Genomic DNA, 23,143 nt, shown 5'->3' on the forward strand with positions numbered 1-23,143 from the left:
GGGCATTTAGACCCTGCGTGAGGGGTAACTTACCAGTATTAAAAAGGAAGGTTTAGGCCTGGCAAACTGTTGTTTTTGCCAGGACACATTTGCCATTTTCAACTGCATACTCCTACTACAGGGCCAGGCCTGAAATCATCCTCATACTTTGTGGTGGCACAATATGTGTGGCAGTACACTATTACCATTTAACTTATAGGACCAAGGTGCACAGAATACTATATGCTACGGGCTTACAGGTAAGTCGAATATGTCAATCAGTGATTTGCTAATTGTACGCATATATTAGGAGTCAGAGCACATGCACTGGGGCCCTGTGCAAGAGGGTCAAAAACCAGCAGCATCAGTCCAAAAATTGATGGGCTGATCATGAAAAAAGACATCTTTCCTTACACTCATTCAAAGCAGTAATCCTATACAGGTTCTAATTATGATATGTGTTCTATGAAATAACGTTTGGGCTATTCTACAAACCCTCTTGCTGAAACAATGTAAATGCAAAATACAATTCAATTTGTAAGCCTAAATGATGTCTTCTTGTGTAACAAATCAGCACAAGTTAGAGTTTGTAATCCTAAGGGATGATTCCTTGTAAAAAAGCAAAAAAACATTTACAATCCTTACTGAAAATTTTTTGAGTTATAATGGAAAGGAGCGGAGTAATATTACATAATATAAACAAATAAATATTGTAGTACAACAAATGAATTTATATTATTTGTTTTTATTTCTCATTCTTTATATTTCTTAATATTGTTCCTTCCTGATTTTTTCAATTATTCAATCATTAAATAGTATTCCAATCAACTAATACATTGGTTTTCATCTAAACCTATACATGTACAACTGTTACATTAATTCCAACTAACAATATTCAAAATTTCAAACAATATAATAAATCCGTTGAGTGAATATTGCTCAATGTACATAGCCATACAGCCGACGCATTTCGTCCTGTCTAGGACATCATCAGGGCTGTAATGAAGGAGAAAAGAAAAAAGAATATCGTATCACTCTCCATTATTCCATGTATGATTCTTACTAAGTACCTATACAAGGAAGAAATGTATCCCTAGTATACAGAATATACCTATTGAACAATACAATCAATAAAATAAAAATCAAAAATATCCATTTATTATCGAACAGTGTTAACAATTATTTTCCATTCTAGTGATGAGCTAATCGCTACTTTGACCCCTGATTTTCCAGTTGTGCCCCTGGTCCCACCCATGGCCGTATTATTCCTTTCACGTGTTCCATTACAGAGAGGATAACCCACAACATCCTGCCTATAATATAACTGTTTACAAAATCAACATTCATTTAAGAACTCACAATTTATTATCAAACTTAAAGATATAAGCTCCAATTCAATTTTATATTTTCAAAAAATTGACCCTTTTGTCATAAAACCACTCTACCTCTCCCCTCTTGCTAATAATATTCAAAAGCTTGCATTTCTCTAATAATTATTTCTCACCTTCATATTACATGGAACAATCCTTGCACAACTATGCTTTCCTTTACTTTAATTCACCTCTTAGTTTTCCGTTGCTTTGTTTATTGTCACCAACATTTTTTTTTTATCCCAATCAATACTTCTGTATACGATTGATTAATCTAAAATGTATAACAAAAGATACATTAGTAATAACAATCCTTTCCATCCTTCCATTAGTAAGTTGACACGTCCAATTTCCTTATCGTACCTATAATCTTATGTCCTCACAACTCCCAGATCTGATCCAATGATCCCGCTCAGTTGCTTATAATCGGCATTATCCGTTTGAAACCTCCAAGCTTCCATCAATATTATTGAAAATTCAACTTGTTTGTTATCCTCCTGTTCACTGACTATTTAACTGTAAATGTAACCAAAAGACACCACATTAATATCCCTACTATCAATCCTCCAAAATTAAAATAAAACGCCCTATTACAAACACGTACCTTGCAACAGAAAACCCTCGTGACTTGCAGCCGGTCCGATAGCCTAGCTCTGTAGCCTGATACCGCTAACTCTCCTTTTGAAGGATTCAAGCACCAATCATTTTCTCCGATTTCCAAACCTCATTACCATATCTCTCCGGGTGTTTCCATTCTGGTCCACCCGTTTGAACCTCCAATCAAATCACGTTTAACTACATCAAATTCCAAGCAATGTCTGAATGTCTTTCAAACATTGCCGACCAATCATTTTCACAGTTTTTCTAAACCACGTAACCAGGGTGTTTCCATTCTGGTCCACCAGTGTGAACTTCCAATCAAATCACGTCAACTACATCAAATTTCAAGCCATGTCTAAGTATCGTTCCAAACATTACCGACCAATCATTATCTCCAATTTCTAAGTCCCGTTACCATGTCCCATTTGGGTGTTGCCATTCTAGTCCACCAGTTTAAACCTCCAATCAAATCACGTTTAACCACATCAAATTTCTAGCAATATCTGCATATCTTTCTAAACGTTACCGATCAATAATTTTTTCTGGTTTCAAAGCCTCATTTACACAAGGGCTCAAGTAACTCTCTCTCTGAAAAAGTCCTGAAATACTGTTCAAGAACAATTCTATTTAATTTTACTTGTGTGGGGATTTAGAATACTTCTCTGACATCAATGATTTCCAAGAGTAACAGGTTACAAGGATTCTAAACTTCTGAACAACAGATTCTAGCAACCACAACTATGCATCACGATTACCGAGCAGGGATGCTACAGACCTTGGGGAACTGTAAGCACTCAAGATGGCTGCCCCCTTTTGAAAATGTTGTGAGGGTCTGCTGTCTCTGTGGTACATGTAGTCCTTCTTTTCTTCTTCAGATATTTAATGTAGGGTATCTGTCTGAGACACAGAGCTGCTTTCCAGGTCACGCTTAAACTCTGTGCTCTCTACCTTCCTGTTCCACTCCTGAACACGCAAGTGTTTGGGAGAATTGTAGCAGTGCATCTCTGCATGAGAGCAGCATGCTGAGCAAAACACATCCCATGCCTCCTCACACCACAGAAAGAGAAGCAACAATATGCCTACCAAACTCATCAACAATGATAGCTCAAATATAAGCTCTACTTATGTTTCAGCAATGCAATCCTTTTGGTTGAAATAACAACTTGCCTAGTTCTGCACATTGCACCATGAAATGCAAAATTTTATTATTGGAAAAATAATGGAACAATAAACATATTTCTTCAAAGCAGATGAATGTTGCTTTTAAGTAAAAGAGAACCACATTTGTGTCCAAAATGTCAGATTTTCATGTTCAGTAAATGCATGTTTGACTGCAAGCATCAGTTTGTTGCTTTTACCGAGCAGTACCAGCCACTCTACACAATACCTGTACAATCTACCTACACCAATGCTAAAAGATGAGTCATATTTTCAATGATTAAAAATATTTTTTTTAGTAGTAAAAGTAATTATTTTCTGTATTCAAATGTAACATATTAATAGACATGCAACACAATTTTTCATATATACTTTCATTCAATATATTGTAGCGCTGCCATGCCCCCTACGAATCCAAACACTCTCAATTGCCATACATAGCATTCATACTGCTATTAAAAAATGGTTCTGAATATACTGTGCCACAACATAATTTCACAAGAAGACAGACCAACACATACACGGATAGTTGGCATAATGCTAATGCTTGGCTCCCTCTCCTGTCTTTAATAATATTTGGAACATCTCTAAAATATAATATGTTTTCTACATTGGGTTCGAGGGCAGAAGACCATGCACTACACTTGGAGCCTGCAGTGCTTGCCATACCCTAAGGCTATAGCTATTTTAGAGAAGAAACATGCACAGGCAGCAGAATGCTTAATTCCAAATTTTGCATTCATAGAAAGCATTGATAAAAATGTTTTAAGAAACTACTTCATGTGTTCCAAAGGGTTAGTAAAAATAAAGCAGCTGTACAGGCCAAACTATTTTATCTTTGATCTTGATATGGGAGAACCCTCAAACTGACACTAAGTGCACCCCATTAGTTCTACACCATAGTAAAAAAGTGGCACATACGGTCTAAATTAAATAATTGTTTTTTGTGGACCTGGGGTCATATTACAAACAGTACCTGGGGTATAGCATGTGTGTGCATCTGATTACTGCACCCCTGGGAGACTGTAATACTAGAGAAAAAGACATAGCCACTTGTCCAATACAGAAAGCACCAGTGCACATAAAGTGCCATTGCTATCTTCAGGAGCATTCCCTCATTAAAGTGGGGGTGTGCGCGAATACTAATGAGGGAAACACTTTACTTCTGCATCTGCAAGCTATTATGGACATGGGCACAGAGGCATAGAGGCCATTAGGAGGTGCACTGATACTGACTGTATGCAACCAAAAGATGGCACATAGTCAGTGCTCCCTGGTGGGTGACTCCTCAAAGGGGTACTATGGACACTCACTGTCCATTCTTCGAAGAGCAGGTGGGTGCTGCCTGCACAGAGCAAGATGGAGCGGATGCTTCAGTCAGCCAGTCCAACTTTCAGTAATGCGCTGCTCACAGAACAACACAAGTTTGTGGCTTCTCTGGTGGCAGCTCATTGCTTATAATAGGGCACACTGTCCCTGTTAGCGTCTGGTGCACCAGTTAAAAGGAAGACAAAGAGAGACAGTACACCCATTATGTAATACAGGTCCCATTAGTAAGGTGATGTCTGCGCTTCTTCTCTACCCCATGTCTACCCCATGTCTGCTCATACTCCATGGTGCCACTTAGGTGTCAAACACAGCCATATCTTCATACATCTTGCAGCATGCTCCCATATCCAACAGCAAGGAGCCATAGTCACACTTGCTCATTGCTAAGTGATAGGTCACTTCTGACATCAGCCTAACGGCTGTTGTTGACCTAACACTGGCATGCTGGGCTTTTCCAGTAAGTACCCACAAAAGTTTTGTGTAAGGTGTGTTTTTTCCAATCCCCCTTCTTCCAGGGACCCTTACATTCTGTTTCTGTTTATCAAAGAAGCACTGACATGCTAATCCGGGGTGGCTGTATTACTGATAACCTTGCAGCATAACATTACGCTCTTTGCTTAAACAGTAAGATGATTTTCTTTTTATGGGGGCTGCTAGAAGATTACTAACTAATTGTTGGGCAGAGTCACAATGCCCTATGTGGATGAGTTGCCATTTGGGCACTGTTAATACATGATTTATAATATATTTGTACCTCTAGTTGCTGCAGGTGCTTCACTAAGTAATATTTCATCTAGAAACTTTCAAATATCTTTTACAAATACTGTTTTTATGACTACAATCTTTTACATCCTTGCATCAGGTCTCATTGACTTCCACCCATAAGTTACTAATTCATTAGGCTCCTTAATAGGATTACAATCTGGTAACACAAACCAAATGTCCCTGCTCTTGTTCTAAAACTGAGCTCCACTGATCTTAAAATCATTTACAACTTAGTTCAGTGCAATCTAGGGGGAAGATAAATAAATATTACACATGACCATTTTCGTTGCTTTCATGACTATAACATGCCTCAACATGCTTAGATAGTACAATCAGCAATTGCTCAAAGTCATATAGGGAACTGGCATATATCAGCACAACACGCTTAACATTAGCAGCCAGGACAGTTCTTTGATTTAGGGGGCTTGTGGGTAAAATTGAACAATAATATAATCATTCTTTTGGTCATGCCCGATGTTTCTTATTTGCATACAACTTAAATTTTCCTTGGAAATATGAAAATAACCTAGGTTGTCCCAGGATGATAACCTCAGATGTTGCATGAAAGGATGGTTAACCCCTTTTCACAGTAATTAGTTATTTTTAGCAGCTACACTGATTTCAAGACCTCAGACTATAGGAAACAGTCAGCGGGGTCTTATTCAAATGAGTGCCCGCTGATTTACCGACAATAATTGGAAAATTCCTTTCAGAGCAAGCTTTAACAATAATTTGGACACACATCTCTCACACTTTAAATGAGCAATTCGAATGAATTTATATATACCGATCTCAAACATATTAACTTTGGTTCTAGTTCATATGAAGTGACAATAATGTCATTTCCTTTTTATTATCAAATAAATCATGACAAAGATACTGGTACCGTATAACTATTTTGCAAACTTCATAACATGTGAATCTGTGGATACTAAGGTTGATATTCCTTCCTGTGTTTAACTAGGGCAGCACCTTTTCTTTTTGCGCCACCCATAACTTCATAATTATATTTTAAAATGACAGCAGTAAGAGGAGGCAAAAAGAACCAGCACAGCCAAAATCAATTGGTCTCGACCTATTGACTCTGGCAATGGTTACAATCAGCATTTGTATAGCGCAGCACTGTCACCCCTAGGATTATCTCCGCACTGAGGGTGTTGTGTCTCCATTGGCACATCCAGGAAGGAGGCCCGGGGTAGCGACGGACAGAGCGTTGCCTCACGCCCTGAGTTGTGACCAGGAGTGTGGGACGTTCCCCGATCTCTTGACGGGTGACCTGAATACCCCCAGATGGTGCCGTAGATCAATGACAAGCAGGTACCACTGTTGGTTGTATCGTTCCCCTTTTATCCCTTTGCACACTTTATCACATTGCAGTAGTGTATTACTTTGGTCCTGAAGAAAGCCACGGTCATCTCTCAGAGACGCTAGTTGGCTGAAACATGTAGACCTACACTCAGAGTACGTGTTCCGTATTATTTGGTGTACACGCTTTACTCTATTATTTCTGCGTCTTTTTACTGTTGATATCACTGGATATTTAATAAAATAGTTGTCCCGTGGTAATCAATTTTAACTCACATTTTTCACACACTGCACTTTATTTCACCACACCATAGGCAGCTTTCTTCCATTCGGGTAGTGTTGCCCCCACTGTTGGATAGTTAAAAACATCCCTGAGCTCCTCCTTTTTTAAGTAATTAAAGGAGTAGTAGCTCTTTAACCACACCAGGTGTGGTTAACGGGAGGTCCCAGATGATGAAGCATGCCACCTCGGTGGGTGATGGGACTTGGTCCTTGTAGATAGGATCCTCTACTGGGGTATGCAAACTGGTTTCTAGGTTTCATTGCTAGGTAGATCTCCTCAGACCCACAGGCTCTTTTGTTGTTCTAGTTCTGGTATTTGGGGATTTGCCCGTGTTGGTCTTTAAATTCCCTTAGACCCTCCATCCATTGTCTATTTACCTCTCCATTGAAAAGCCAGGTCATGAGTTTCTTTCTGAAGTTTGTCAGGAAGTGTGCTGTTCAGAGGTAGAGCGGCGGGTCCTTCCAGGTCTTGGTAGTGATGTAGGAGAATGAACACCCCCTGCTATGGCTGCAACAGATGCAGAGGGTGTGTGAGAGGGCGTAAGAGAAGGAGCGCAGGTGTCTTGTGAGCAGATGGAAGGCTATGCTTGATGTAAGATGGTCCTTGATCAGGTAGAACTTTGTAGGCATGTGTGAGGATCCTGAACTAGCATCTCTCCTGGATATGGAGCCAGTGGAGCTTTCTGAGGTGAGGGGCGATTTGGGTCCATTTTGGCAGGTCCAGGCTGAGTCTGGCTGTCGTGTTCTGTATGGTCTGGAATCTTCTGAGGAGCTAGGTGGAAATTATGACTTAGAGAGCATTGCCATAGTCGAGGAGGCTGGTTACAAGGGCCTGCATATTGGTCTTTCTGGTATCGATTGGGATCCATCTAAAGATTCTGCAGAGCATGTGTAGGGTCTGAAAGCAGTATTAGACAACTGGTTTGACTTGTTGTTTCATGGTCAGTTGGCTGTCAAGGATGATGCCCAGGTTGCGTGCTTGGTCTGTTGGTGTGGGTGTTGGTCCCTGTACTACTGGCCACCAGCTGTGGTCCCATACGGAAGTGTTCTTCCCAAAGATCAGTACTTCAGATTTGTCAGAGTTGAGTTTAAGGTAGTTGTCTCTCATCCATTTGGCTATGGTGGTCATGGTGTTACAGTAGTTGGTTTTGTCATTGTAGGGTCCCTCTGTCATTTTTGAGATTCTAAAATAGGGATGTTAAATCCAACTTTACCAGTAAAGAGGATTTATCATTACCATTCCAAAGAAATGAAACATAATTCAGATTCTCCTTTCTGATAAGGAATTACAGCTGAAAAGTATATTAAGGAATGTTCAATGTTACACTATGAGCGGAGTAGGCCTCACAGTAGTTAGAATGAATTAAGTTGTTTGTCACTACCAGGACATGCAAAACTTAAGAGTACATGTCCTAACGTTTTATTTACACAGCACCCTGCCCTTAGGGCTACCTAGGGCCTATCATAGGGGTGACGTCGGTATAATAAAAAGGGAAGTTTAAGGCTGGGCAAATATCTTTAATTGCCAATTTGAAGTGGCAGTAAACTATACTCACAGGATCTGCAATGGCAATCCTGAGACATGGTTAAGGGGCTACTTATGTGGTTGGCACAATCACTGCTCCAGGCCCACTAGTAGTATTTAATTTACAGGCCCAGGGTACATGTAGTGCACTTTACATTGGACATATAAGTAATCTAAATATGACAATTGGAGCTGAACCAATATTACCATGTTTAGGGGAGAGAGCACATGTACTTTAGCACTGTTTAGCATTGATAAAGTGCGCAGAGTCCTAAACCCCACAAAAACGAAGTCAGACAAATTGGGGCAAGATCACCCTAAGACTGTCAGGTCTAACATGTGACCCCCACAGCTGGACACTGGAGTTGGGAGTTCTTGGGAGTTCTCTTCACTAAGGCAGAAAAATCTGGATAGGTCATCAATGTTGGCATGGTCAGTCCACGGGCGATGTTCCATCATAAAGTCCATTCCTTGTAGGGAGATAGACCACCTCAACAGTTTGGTATTCTTACCCCTCATCTGCATAAGCCATCTGAGGGGTCTGTGGTCTGTCTGAAACAGGAAGTGAGTCCCAAATAGGTATGGTTTCAATGTCTTCAATACCCAGAACACCGCAAAAGCTTCTCTTTCATTGGTTCTCCACCTCTGTTCCTGCGAAAGTAATCTCCTCCTAATGAAGGCTACCGGTTAGTCTAGGCCCTCCTCATTAAGTTGGGCTAACACTGCCCCTATGCCATGCTCTGAATCTTCTCTCTCCACTCTGAATTCCTTGGAGGAGTCAGGGGCACTAAGCACAGGTGCTGTGCACATGGCTTCCTTTAGAGTTTTCTAACAAGCCCCTGTCCAGATAACCAGGGCTGCTTCCTCGAAGTCAGCTCAGGTAATGGGGCAACCATGGTGCCATAGCCCTCAAAAATTAATCTGTGAGACCTAGGAACATTCTAACTCATACTTGAGTTTTAGGTGGTTCTCATGCCATGGTAGTTTCAATCTTGCCTCCACCTACCAGATGTCTCAGATGCACCACAGAGCCCTGCCCAATAGGATTCTTGCTGGCCTCAATTGTCAGGCCTGCCTGTGGCAGAGCATGAAGCACCTCGTGGAGGTGATGTAGATGTTCCTCCCATCTGGAACTGTGGATGGCTATGGCATCTAAGTAGGCAGCACAAAAAACCTCCTTGCCAGGCAGGACCCTATTGACCAACCGTTAAAAGGTAGCAGGGGAATTTTTCAAACCAAAGGATATCATCTAGAATTGGTAATGGCCCTCTGGGTTTGAGAATGCTGACCTCTCTTTGGTCTCCGCAGTCAGAGTGATCTGCCAGTACCCCGACATATAAGCAAAGGTACTAAGAATTGGCAGTGCTCTTCCTGTCAATGAGCTCATCAGCTCTGGGGATGGGGTGTGCAGCATTTTTGGTGACTGAGTTGAGTCTGTATTTCACGCAGAACCGGAGTTCTGGTTGGGCACCCGGTATGGCAGTCTTTGGTATATCAAGACCACAGGACTGGACCAAGGACTATTGGAGGGCTCAATCACCTCTAAGGCCAATATCTTGGAGACTTCCTCCTGGATGCTTGATCTCACCCGGTCAGACAATCTGTAAATTGCTTTCTTAACAGGGAGACTGTCTTCAGTGTCTACATTATGGACGCATAAGTGTGTGATTCCAAGGATGAGGGAGAACAAGGGGGAAAACTGTCCCAGTAACAGGTGTCAGTCCCTTGTTGTTCTGGGGTCAGTGTGGTAGAAAGGTTGACACCCTTCACTGACTCATCATGTTCCTGGGGACAGAGGAGGTCAGGCAGAGGTTCACTCTTCTCTTCTACTCCCTCTTGTGTCAGCAGGAGCAGGCTCACTTTGGACCTCTCAAAGTGAGGCTTTAGTCTGTTAACATGAAGCATGCTCAGAAGGTTCCTGGGGGTCTGGAGGTCCAACAGGTAGGTGGCCTCATCTGTCCACTCCTTGACTTCATTTGGGAAAGTCTGGCGGTCCTGGTGAGCTCAAAGCTCTACTGGTTGCATGACCCATACTTTCAGGCTATGTTAAACCTACACCAGTATGGTGTTCTGTGTATACCAGAGTTTCCTAACTTCTTGGCTGACATCTAACTTACTTTTAGCCTTCTTCCAGAAGTAATACATCTGCTTGCAGAGGGTCAGCATGTAGATGACCACATCCTGGGGGTTTCTTGGGAGCTTTCTTCCACCCCTCCCTGACAAGTCTAAAATGTCCTTTAAAAGGGTGTCCAAGGAGGAGTTCAAAGGAACTGACCCCTACTCCATTCTGTGGCACCTCCCTGTAGGCAAAGAGAAGGCATGACAAGATGACATCCCACTAACGCCTAAAGGGCTCTTGTAGGCACATGATCATGCCCTTTCAAAGTCTTGTTGAACGTCTCATCTAGACCATTGGTTTGGGCGTGATATGGTGTGGTGAACTTGTAAGTTACACCACACTCATTCCACATGGACTTCATATATGTCGACATGAAGTGAGTGACTCTGTCTGACACTACCTCCTTGGGGAACCCAACATGGTTAAAGATCCCCAACAGTGCTCTTGCCACTACAGGTGCAGTCACTGACCTTAGAGGATTGCCTCTGGGTAGCGTATGGCACGGTCTACCAAGACCAGGACAAACCTGTTGCCTAAGGCTATCTCGGATACAAAGGTCCAATGAAGTTGATGTCCACTCTTTCAAATGGGGTGCCAATGATGGGAAGTGGGATCATGGGAAGCTTTCTGCTTTCTACCTCACTTTCCACTTGCCTGGAAGATGGCACCTGACATGCAGAATGCATTTTAGGCTGCCTTCATTTGGGGCCAATAGAAGTGTGAGACAAGCCCAGCAAAGATCTTGTCTTGCCCAAATGTCTTGCCAGGGGAATTCCATAAACCAGGCCCAGTAGGAAGGTCCAGTAGCATTGGGGGACCACCAGCACAGGGGCTGGCCCAGCACCAAGATCCATAGGCTCCCATTAAATTAGTTGATACCAGAGCCTTCACCAAGCTGAGGCCTGGAGTGGGACTTTCCTTCTGGGCTTGGCAGAATTCTTTCCTGGTGGGTCCACCCTCACCCGGCCAGCAGACAAGCTCAGGGAGGTCAGTGCAGTTTCCCCGGTTGGTTCGGAGGCCTCCTCCTTAGGAACCTTGTCAAACTCTACCACAGAAACTTCAAGGACTGGTTTCCCATGCAAGCCCATTGAATTGGCAGCTGTCTGAGCCATTGTTTCAGGCTCCAAACATCCCTGATTCCCTTTCCAGGCAGTCATAGCTCGTGTGGTCATACAGACCCACTCAGGCAATCCCATCATCAGCAAGTGAGTCCCGAGCTCTACTTTCCTCCAGGTAGTGTTCTCTAGGTCATTGCTTAACAGACAATAAAGGCTTAAATCCTTCTTAGAGGGTCGCATCCAGCTGGTTTGGATGCCACCATTCTCGTCGGCCTCCAGAAGGGTGTCCACAGGAGTTCCGCAGGGCTCTACTCTGAGTCCTCTGCTCTCCAATATCTATATCACGCCCCTGATTTATCTTTCAGAGGAGCTGGAAGCCAAGATCATAGCCTATGCAGACGATACCCAGCTCCTCTTTACTTGGAGGGATAACGACCTGTCCTCGGAAACAGCCCAGAACTGTCTTTCTACCGTTTTTAAATGGCTTGCACTAGCACAGCTGAAGTGCAACGAGGACAAGTCAGAGGTCCTTTTGTATGGTTCTTTCCCCCCATTTTGAGGGAGACTCTGTGGCCCTCAGAGTATCCTTGGCATAACTCAGTGGGTAACACTGCTAAGAACTTGGGGGTCTGGTTTGGTGAGGACCTTAGGTTCTCCGTGCAGATCAAGAGGCTTGCTGGGGTATGCTTCGGCACACTCAAATCACTGAGAACATTTTTTCCACTGTTACCTAGGCCAGCCAATGAAATGGTGGCCGTGCCCTTATCTTGTCACGCATTGACTATGCCAATGCTTTGTACATTGGCATACCTGGCTACCTGCTAAAAAAATTGCAGACAATACAGAATGCGGCTGCCAGACTTCTGCTTAGCGTTCCAGGAAGATCAAGCGTTAACCTGCATCCGCGGGATCTCCACTGGCTCCCAGTGGCCCACAGAGTTCAGTTTAAAGCCCTTACTCTGGTTCATAGAGCCTTGCATGGACTAGGGCCGACGTATCTTAGGCGGCACTTTGCCTTTTATGTCCCTCGCAGAACTCTGCGCTCTGCCGTGTTGCGGTTGGCAGTGGTCCCCCGCTTCTGCAGGACGTGCCTGGGGTTGCTCCCTCCCGGTCAAAGCAGCGGAAGCCTGGAACTCCCTCCTCGCGGAACTGCGGAATACTCAGGACCCTAGGCTATTCAAGAAGCAATTAAAAACCCTAATTTTTAATACGCCCATTTAAAGCCCAGAACCTCCACTTGAGTATCTGTGCGTGCAACAAATGTATTATAACCTAACATAACAATCATGGTAGGGTTCACTGCAACTTTAAAAAAACCTGAGACCCCCACACTAAAAGGGAACCAGATCCACTGGTAGATGGCTCTTGCAATTGTCGATGACTATGACTTAGTGGAATGTGTTCAGTAGGACATGCTCTGCAGACACCAGCTGACACTTGACAGTTGTGCTGGCTCCTGTGTCACACACAACCTCCACTCCTTGACCATTAATGGTGACCTACTGTCTCTCCTGTTGTGTAGTTCCTATAAACCCATATAGGATCTACTCATTTAGACAACATAGACTGTGGGATTGGTGTTCAGACTGATTCCAGACACCCCCACTGGGTATGCTTGCCTGTATACCTAGCAAGCTCACACTGCCACTATAAAATCCTCTTACCAAGGATAGAATAGTTCCTGGCAACTATCGAACATGAGAACTCTATCCTATCAGGGATCATGGAAACAGTACATGACTTTTTCGCTCAGTCACTCATGCTCATTTCGTCTCAAAGAGATAGACAGAAAAATCAGTGGGGATGTTTTCAATGAGAATTTATTGAACAACCATCACTCTAGTGTAAAATAGGTGTGCTGAAACAACCATAAGACAGAAACAGATATAAATGATCATAAGCACCAACAGAGTAAATGGATGGTAGATTTATACCATAGTGCTAAAACAATGGATATATGCAAGTTTATAAATACATGACAATAATAAATGCGTACTCCTACGATGCGACCCTGACTAGATTTACTTAAGTGTACCTAGGTGTAGAGCTAAAAATCCCCCTAGGCTGAAGCCAACCCCATTACATGAAGTGGGAGAGACTGCAGGACCCCGTCATGGTCTCGAGCTGGACTCACCACGAGGGATGTCAGACCACTGTGAGCTGGAGTGTCTGCATGCAGGAACCTCAGCATCTTGCTTTAGTGTGTCAGCATGGAAGTCTTTCTCCTCTGCCTGCCTTGGCAAAATTATGGTGTATATATTCCTAAAAGGCACCCTCAGGGGATTCTACCTTGCTGTGTCTTGTCGGCTGAGGATGATGGAAGGGATGACCCTTATACATAGGTATTATGCAGAAGATGGTAATCCTGCTGTGATTCTGAGAATCTTCATGCGTAATTAATCAGGCTAGTTTTCGGGAAAACCACACGCAATTTTATGCAGCACTTAACTAGGTAAAAGGTCAATACCAAAACACGTTATGTACTGTAATGGTATGGTAAATGTAAGTGAAGTGTCAGGAGACTACTCAGGGCTATATTGGAGTACCCTATGAAACATAGCAATACGTGGGAATATTTGCAGGCATGTGGGCATTTGGCATACTTTCTCTAGCCCTGAGACACTAGGGTTACTATCTGAGACTACCTTCTCTCTGAACGCTACTCTTGCCAATCTAAGGGGCTGATTATGATGGCAGGCGGTGCCTCCGTGGTGCGGGTGGAAAATTTCCTTTTCCACACTCCAGAGGTGGTCCTTGTGTCCACCGTATTACGATGGGCAAACATAGCTAATTTTCAATCCGCTGTGGAGTTCCGTGAACCGCCAGAAATCCCCTTCCGCACCGGTATCGGACGGAGCCAATAGAGAGGGACCGCAGTGCGGAATGTGGTTACGACCGCCGGACAAATCACGATGCCTCAAACAGCCCATCACACTGCAGCGGAAAATCCGTCCAATCGGGGATGGCTGAAGCAGTACTGCGGATAGCGAGAATTGAATCCCGGACACCTCCACACGGTCCTGACCACTGGGCAAACGGCGGTCTTGGGTCTTTCCGCAGCAATTCCGACCACGCAGACAGATTCTCAGCTTTTCTGGTGGTGTATCCTGGAATCCGACCATCGCGGTTGGATGTTTTAAGCAGTGCATCCTAATCTGACTGCCGGTTTTCCCGCGCTACCTGCGGACGGTAATTTTCCGCTACCACCGTGGTCGGAATGCTTTTCCGCCCGCCATCATAATCAGCCCCTAAGTGTCTGCCCACCAGTGGGGGACTGTGCCCCTTTGGGAAATTTGAAGTCATCCTTAGTGTGACCATACTTAAAGCACTCTGGAGATTGAAGCACAAACCTCCCTGTTGTATGATAAAATAGCCCTTTCTTCTTTGGGTCATATTGGGACTAGTTACCACTACTCCCTTAGAAATTACTGTAGGAGCCTTTTGAGATCTCCATGTTTTAAATTTTTTCTACCCCTCTCTTTCTTCTGTTTGGAACTCTGACCACCTTTGTGGGTCCCCCCCCCCGATAACATTTTGAACACTTTGGTGCTAGCCCACAGGTCTGCCACGTCAGCAAGTTTTCTGAGGTTCAGTCAGCTTACTGTCAACTAGGTGCTGGTGCAACTCTGTAAAGCAAACACTGAACATGTGCTCTCTCATGATCACATTGTAAAACCCACTAAGCCATTCAGTGCTTTACTAGAGAAATCAACAAAATCTACTCAGGATTGGTTGGGAAGCTTCCGACTGTTCCTAAATCTTTGGTGATACTTCTCAGTGGTCAGTCCAAATTTAGCAAATAAGATAGCCTGCCTTCATGGGTGGGTACTTGGTCTGGTCCCCAGCCAAGAAGTGTGCACCTCCCAAGTGTATCTAAATGTATCCACAGACTAACCCCAGTGCTGCTCAGGAACCCTGTGAACCTTTAGGGCTACCTCATAAGCAGTAAAACACCAATCAGTGTCATCTCCCACCATGAAATTGGGACCAAATCCTTGGGTATATGAACCCTCTTTTCTCCTTCAGGTACTGCATGCATGCTGCCACCATTACTGCTGGAATCCACCTACTTGACCTTGATTATAAGCTCTTTCAGACTCAGTTTTTGAGCCAGATGTATGTTCTTTTAAGCAAAGACTCTGTCAGCTTCAGCTTTCTTCTCCTAGATTTAAACTGTGGGTGGAGATGCTGCTTCCTGCTCTCACAGGGCGCTCACATTCAGGGCTGTCTCCCTCATATGCTACAGGTGGTTCCTCTGAATAGCCATTTCCTGAATCTTCTGCTCCTTAATTAACCTTGGAGCGGGCTACTGCGCAGGCTCAAAGCGTCTTTTGAAACTCCACCTGTTTGGTGACACCCTTAGCAGACACTCCCATCTCTATGTAAAAATCTATAAGCTGGATTACTGTATAAGTACCCAGATAAGCCAATTAAAATTCTATGAATCCAGCTGCAGAGACAGTTTGAGACATGATGTTAGAAAATACAAATTAAAAAAATTGCACATCAGAGAAAATTTGAAAAAATGTGAAATGGTCTTGAGGTTTGATTGGGTAATGTGTGCCAAGTTACTGTATGACACACAAACACAAGTCCTGTACTCACCGCTGATCATCAATGTGAAATGGGGTTTCTGGTTGGCATAGTATACACTCTTTCTAAGCAGGAGGAACAATGCTAGTCAGGGTAAGTCACTACACAACCTAAATTATCCCGTGCTCATCCATGTCTAACTTGGCACAGAGCAGTCAGGCTTAACTCAAAAGGCAATGCGTCAAGTATTTGTGCAACACTGAAACAGTAAAACAATGAGAACATAACAGTTTGACTTTATAAATAAAACGGGACAAAAACAACAAAGATCCCATATGTAGGAGTTCAGATATGAATTTTGAAGGAGTACATGTCAAAGAAACGCTTAGAAGCTAATAGCGCTTAAAGGGTTAACTGGTCAGGCCAGACTGGGACAAAGTCAAGAATTCAGGCCGACCTCGAGGGAGCAGGTGCTGGATACAGAGACCCACTTAGGGAAGCTAAACAAAAGTACCTTGATCATAGGTTTGCCCTGACAGGGGTGGGATGCAGCTGAGCGATGCATTTGTGATCCCCAGTGCTACAGTGACAATGCGATGAGGGCTGTGAGTGAAGTGTTGGCCCCAGAGTGCGGCAGTTCCAAGTGCGATGTGGAAGCTCCAGATGCAACACACCAAACCATTTCCAGCTGCAGCAGATGGTACATTGATAACACTGTAGCAGACCCCTAGGTCCACGGCCAATGGTCCTGGATTTGGTTGGCACCTAGTGACAGGACCGACTCACCAGCAGATAGGTTTCCAAGGGTTGGAAAAAGAGAGTTCTAAGTCTTTTGTGTCCCTGAGACTTAGGCAACAGCAGGCAAGCCAGCAAGCCCAAGCACTCTGGGTTAAAGTGATGCAGGTCCAGTCCTTCTCACCCAGCCAGAAAGAGAGCAGCATCAGCAAGGCAACACAGTAAGTCAAGAGTTTAGCAAACAGCAGATCCAGTAGAGTAGCAGTCCTTTAGCAGCACAGTGATTCCTCGTCGTACTGGCAGAGTGGCCACAAGTCCAGAAGTGAACTGAATCAGTGAGGTCAGAGACCCAGTATTTATACCCAAATGTGCCTTTGAAGTGGAGTTGATTTCATAGAAGGGTCTTTGAAGTGCATAAGCTTCTTTCTTCCCAGCCCAGGCTCCAAACTATCAGTAGGGGGTAATCAGCATTTAGTGTCCCGTCCGGCCGCTACCTGTTGAAGTGTCTTAGCCCTTCACTCCCTTCCAGCTCAGTAAGAGCCATTTGAATGCAGATGTATGTAGGTGGGTACTCTGACACACCTAGCCTTCCTGTGTTTGTGGCTGTCGAGTGGGAATGCACAAAGTGCTGCTGTCACCCACCCCAGATGTGTATTGGAGGCAGACTGCAAAGCACACAGAGCTAAGAGCAGATATGTGTCCATTTTCTAAAGCAAAAAGAAGAGATGATGGATAGAATGCTGCGCAATGCAAACATAATCCCCCAGTCACAGATCTGGGTTTAATACATCTTTGCTCACCACACCACTTATTAAACAACAGAGGGTGTATGCCCCACAGCACAATAAGTGATGTAGAGAGACACACACGTAAACAAAGACAAAAAGGAAAAATTATTTTCCTTTTAAAAGACTCCTCTCTCAGCACTAGTTGGTGATATGCTTCATCATTGGGTTCCCACCTGAAAGGCCGAATGCCACTCGGGTGTGCTACAATGCCTGGATTACAGCGGGCGGGATGATGTTGTGAACATGGTGAATAGTGAGTGAGTTAGTGAAAGTTAAAATTATCTTTATTGTTTACGTAACTTTAATATGGAGCACTAAGACAAAGTTTAAAAACAGTGTGGGATGCCAATAAAGGTTACATTGGCATAGGGCATCTCAGTGTGAAGGTGATAAATAGAAATCACGGTCTACATGTTTCAGCCCATTAGTATCACTGCCAGGCTTTCTTCAGGACCTTGTGATGTAACCCGATGGGTGTGCACGCACTAAGGTACACCCTTCTCTGAGTTACTAGTAAGACATACCGCTACTTATGATATGTTTTCCTTTCAGCTTTCTGTGAAAGGGGTAACGAACCTGCAAAGATAAAACAAAAACAAACAATTTTGATTGTTTCATGAAATGCAATGTGCCCAGATTCTTCTTTCGTTAGTGTCTCAAAATACTGGCATGCAGTGTGTGCGTGGTTGATTTGTGCACACATACCATGCCTGAAGGAGAAGTCATGTGCTGTGAACTTTCACAACTATCGATGAAAAAAGGGAGTGCAACTTCACCCCTAAGAAATTAAACATACCCACTAGATAACTTTACTGTGGGTGTCAGTGTGATCGACTTTATGCGAGCGTGCTAGCAAAAGTGGAGCTTATAGTTACTATCCACCAGCACTTATCGTACAGCTGTACTTGTGCTAGTGTGATTCAATTAGCAAACACGATAGAGAAACCAAGGTCAAGGCTTACTGTAATTTAAATTCGTATCTGCCCCATTGAAGCAGTGGGGGGGGCATAGGTTGTAGTCACACACTAGGTCAGAAGAAAAACAAGTAAAATGCAGTTAGGGACACGTACCTCCAATCAGTTGTTAGATCAAAGTAAATAAAGGCCACCCGTAATCCTCAAGTACTTACTTCGTCAAACCATAATTCTCGTGTTCCTACCTATTGAGCACCTGCATGGAGACCCGAGGATGCATCTGCTCGGTTCACGGCAGATTAAATGTATTTTCCAGAGACGCAGCACTTCCTGGTGCCTGACATTGACGTGGTCACATGGCAACGTCAGGGGCGTGGCATCACGAGTGACATGTAGCCGCCTCTGTGTCTATCGTGTAAATCCCTGTGTTCCATCTATGGCTCTCAGGAAGTTGTAGGCAGCGCCTCCCTTCTGTTGCCAAAATGGAATTTGAAATATTCTTCATTCAATACTGCTCATGATATTAATTATCTGAGTATCAAGGATCACGATTATTTGGGAAAGTGTGGTAGTGGGATAATTAATGTTATGGAAAAATAACTAATGTCACGGGATAAAAAAATGATTTGTATTTTACTGGATACAAAGTAAAAGTAGTATTCTGCTGGAATTCAAAAAAATTAAAGATCAACAAAACGAGGATTTTAAATGAAAAATTAAGCTTAATTTGCCAACCCATCTTCTATGATGTGTCCTACACTACAGAGCTAGTGTCCAGTGTGTAATTTAGAAAGTCTTGTCAGTTGTCGGTAGCGCGGTACAGGAACTGAATATGGAAGTGGATCCGATGTATATGTCAGTCTCTAGTCAGGATATCTTGGGGGTGTTACTGCCCGTCCTTAAAGCACTGTCAACCCAATGGGTAAGCAATAAAGTGTGTCCCTCTCAATTATACAAGGTGTGGTATAGACAGAGTTATTTTAATTTCAAGGAATTCCATGGGATGTTGTCATTTAATCCCTCTTTGTGAGTAGACAGTTTGTATATCCAGCGTAGTTATTTCTCCAGTAGGCGCAGTTGGACATGTTCATTTGCCCTTACTGTTTCGATGACTGTCCACCTCATGTCATTTGTGGTATGATTTGCCTGGAGGAAGTGTTCAGTGAGTTTAGTAGTAATTCTCTTACATCTAATCGTGCTACGATGCTCACAGATCCTCTGTTTCACTTTCCTCCCTGTCATACCTACATACCGTAGGCCGCATGGGCATGTTATGAAATATACCACATTTGTACTGTTGCAGTTAGTGTGTGCCCTCTGGGTTCACGTTTTCCCAGGTTCCAGATATAGGGTTTTTGTTGCAGTTGTTAAATGACACACACTGCAATTCCCGCAGGGATAATGGACCGTTATATTAGGTAGGCCCCATGCGTTCAATACTGTCGCTGTTGTTTCCTGTTCCACTTTCTTAGGACGGGTAGATACCAGTGTGTCTTTGATGCTCCGTGCCTTCTTGAAGGAAAACAATGGTTTTTCCCAATGTAGATTGCCTGTCTGGAGAATACTCCAATGTTTTTTTTATGGATTTTGCCACCTGATTAGATATCCTGCTGTAGGTGGTAACACATGTCAGAGGAATATCCTTGGCTCCCTCAAGCTTGTCTTCCAGGAGCCCCTCACGGGGTTGATTTCTTGCACGTTTCTGGCAGGTCTTCAGTATCTTCTCAGGGTATCCCCTAGATGATAGTTTCTTAGAGAGATCTGCCGCTTGATCCCGGTAGTCCGAGAGCTTGCTGCAATTACGTCTTAATCTGAGGTAAATTCTCCCTCAGGGCCCTGGGATGGAAACTTTCAAATCTGAGGAGGTTGTTTTTTGCAGTGGGTTTTTACTACGTTTTTGTCTCAAGCCTGCCATTCTCCTTAGAGATTATGACTTCAAGGAACACCAGGGTGTCAGAGTTCATTGAGTGGGTGAACTTTAGTTTGATGACACAGGAGTTGATCCAAGTAACAAACTCCAATAGATTTTCTTTCGGTCCTTGACAAATGACAAGGACATCATCAATGTACCTTTTCCAGAATGAAATGTGGGAAGAAAAACAGTTTATCTCGCTTAAGATGTGTTTCTTTTCAAAGTCAAAGACTTATAACCCTGCCACACTAGGGGCAAAGGTACTGCCCATAGAAGTCCCGATAGTGGGGAGGTACAGGTCTCCTTCATACTCAATGTAGTTTCTCTTGAGTGCCAAAGAGGCGCATTCCAGGATAAAGTGGTTGGGTGTTTTGTATTTCCAGTCAGTTTCACCAAGGGCGTTTCTCAGTACTTCCAGAGTGTCATCCTGGGGAAGGCTGGTATAAAGGCTTCCAATATCAAAGCTGACTAGAATAGTTGTTTCATCAACACAGATATTTTGTAACAGGACAAGTAAACTCTTAGCGTCACAAAAATGTGATAGGGGTTCAAAAAGTGACCCTATCCCGGATACAATAGGTCTTCCGGGAGGTGGAAATTTATTCTTGTGCATTTTCTCGCTTGTCATGAGAAAGTCTGCATCCATTTTTGATATATGGCCACTGACCTCCGCGGCATCCACCAATGATCTTATTTCCTTTTTCAGAGCCTGTCTGGGGTTGATAGTCAAGGGAGTGTAATTTCTTCTATCAGTAATCAATCTTCGGCGCTCTGTTTGGTAGGCTATTTTGCCCTGGACCACCACGCCGCCCCATTTATCTTCCTGTTTTATGACAATAGTGTCACAATTTTTTAATGTTTCCAAAGCCAAATTCTCTTCTTTGCTCATATTGAAGAAATGTTGCTTTTCTTCCATTTTCTCAACGTCATTGAAGATGGCTTGTTCACAAGTTAACACTTCCACCGGGACTAGGTGGGAGGGTGGAGTGAAGGTTGACTTAAGATGTAAGCCTGTTTCGCATTGGTCATTAGTGGTTTCCTTAGGGTCTTGTCTTTTAAAAAAAGCTTTCAATTTTAGCTTTCTAAAGAATTGTGCAAGCTCACAGTGAAGACTGAACTTGTCTAATCTGGCAGTAGGGACACATCCTAGCCCTTTGTTGAGGACCTTCTCCTCAGTTGATGTTAAAGGTCCAGGGGAAAGGTTAGTGACTAGGTTCTGCTGTTGCTTGTCCCTGCCTGGGGGTCCTGTGTCTTGCTTCTCGTGCCTTCCCACTTGCTCTTCTTCCTCCCAATGTACTTGGTTCTCTCCCTTTCTTCTGCCTCTTCCCCTCCTGCCCCTCCCTAAAAAAGGCGGTCTGAATGTGTTTTGGGAAAACATTGGTTGGGGGATGGGTGGGTTCCAACCAACCATCTGGTACTGTTGGTGTGGGTTGAAGTGGCCCGGGAAACCATCCATCATAGGGGCATTAAAGTTCAACCAGTTGTTTTGTGGGTTTTGAAATCTGTTCTTCACCCTCTGTCTGGACCTTCCACTGCCCTTGCTTGACCCACTGCTAACCGAGGAGTCATCCCCTGATGAGTTTGAATTTCTATCAGTCCTGGCGGGGTGTGAAGTCTGGGTCAGAACAAGGGTATTTTTTAACATATGGGGAGCGCTTTAGATCCTTTTGGAATTTTGGGATCTTTTGTTGGGTCAGATCGTCTTTGTACTCACTGATTTCCTTATTCAACTCATCCAGTTTCATTTTGTAAGCTGTGATGGTTGTTTTCAGATGGGTCTCTGTGAGTTGTATCTCAACCAACATGGCCTCAGATAATCTCACTGCTGTTTTAATTATTAGTACGATTCAGTCGCGGGTACAGTGCCACGCGATCTGGGCCAAATCTTTCCTGAAGACAGGGTCCTCAGGAAAGATGCGTGGTGCATTGGTAGCAATAAGTCCCTTAGGTGCAGAGCTGTTCCTAAGGTATTCCGTTAGTATAGTGCTGTGAAGTATTGACCTGATTCTGTTCTTTTTCTGCTCTGTTAATTTATCCCAATCCGTAGTCTGTGCTATTGTTTGTACAATATTCGCATCCGCAAAAGGGGAGGATCTTGACAAAAAAAGCATTTACCTCCGCTTCAGTGTAGGATAGACCTTGGTTCTCCCCCATGTTTGCTAAAGAAAAGATAAAGAAGCTCAAAAAGAAGAGAGAAACTCTCACAGCTGTACGCTGCCTAAACTTGGTCAATCAAAAAGAGAGAAAGGGTTTTCAATTTTGGGGAACACTTCAGTCCCCTTGGAATAAATCATTAAACAACAGAGGGAGTATGCCCCACAGCACAAAAAGTGATGTAGAGAGACACACACGTAAAGAAAGACAAAAAGGAAAAATGATTTTCCTTTTAAAAGACTCCTCACTCACCACTAGTTGGTGACATGCTTCATCATTGGGGTCCCACCCGAATGGCCGAATGCCACTCGGGTGTGCTACAACGCCTGTATTACAGCGGAGGGGGATGACGTTGTTGAACGTGGTGAATAGTGAGTGAGTTAGTGAAAGTTAAAATTATCTTTATTGTTTCCTTAACTTTAATATGGAAAAATAAGACAAAGTTTAAAAACAGTGTGGGATGCCAATAAAGGTTAAATTGTCCTAGGGCATCTCAGTGTGAAGGTGATAAAAAGAAATCAAGGTCTACATGTTTCAGCCTATTAGTGTCATTGCCAGGCTTTCTTCAGGACCTTGTGATGTAACCCAATGGGTGTGCACGCACTAAAGTGCACCCT

The 23,143-nt window shown here is 43.5% G+C and overlaps 1 long non-coding RNA gene across 1 annotated transcript; it reads right to left on the bottom strand.

The window, feature by feature from the left end:
- Positions 1-1,489: 1,489 nt before the first annotated feature.
- LOC146821687 (uncharacterized) lies at positions 1,490-2,156 on the bottom strand. Its single transcript, XR_014962756.1, has 3 exons — positions 1,954-2,156; positions 1,713-1,865; positions 1,490-1,623 (listed from the first exon to the last, which is right to left on the bottom strand). It is a non-coding gene; the product is annotated as an uncharacterized LOC146821687 (long non-coding RNA).
- Positions 2,157-23,143: the final 20,987 nt, after the last annotated feature.

This window comes from Triturus cristatus, chromosome 6 (genome assembly GCF_964204655.1).
Source record: "Triturus cristatus chromosome 6, aTriCri1.1, whole genome shotgun sequence".
Lineage (NCBI taxonomy): Eukaryota > Metazoa > Chordata > Amphibia > Caudata > Salamandridae > Triturus > Triturus cristatus.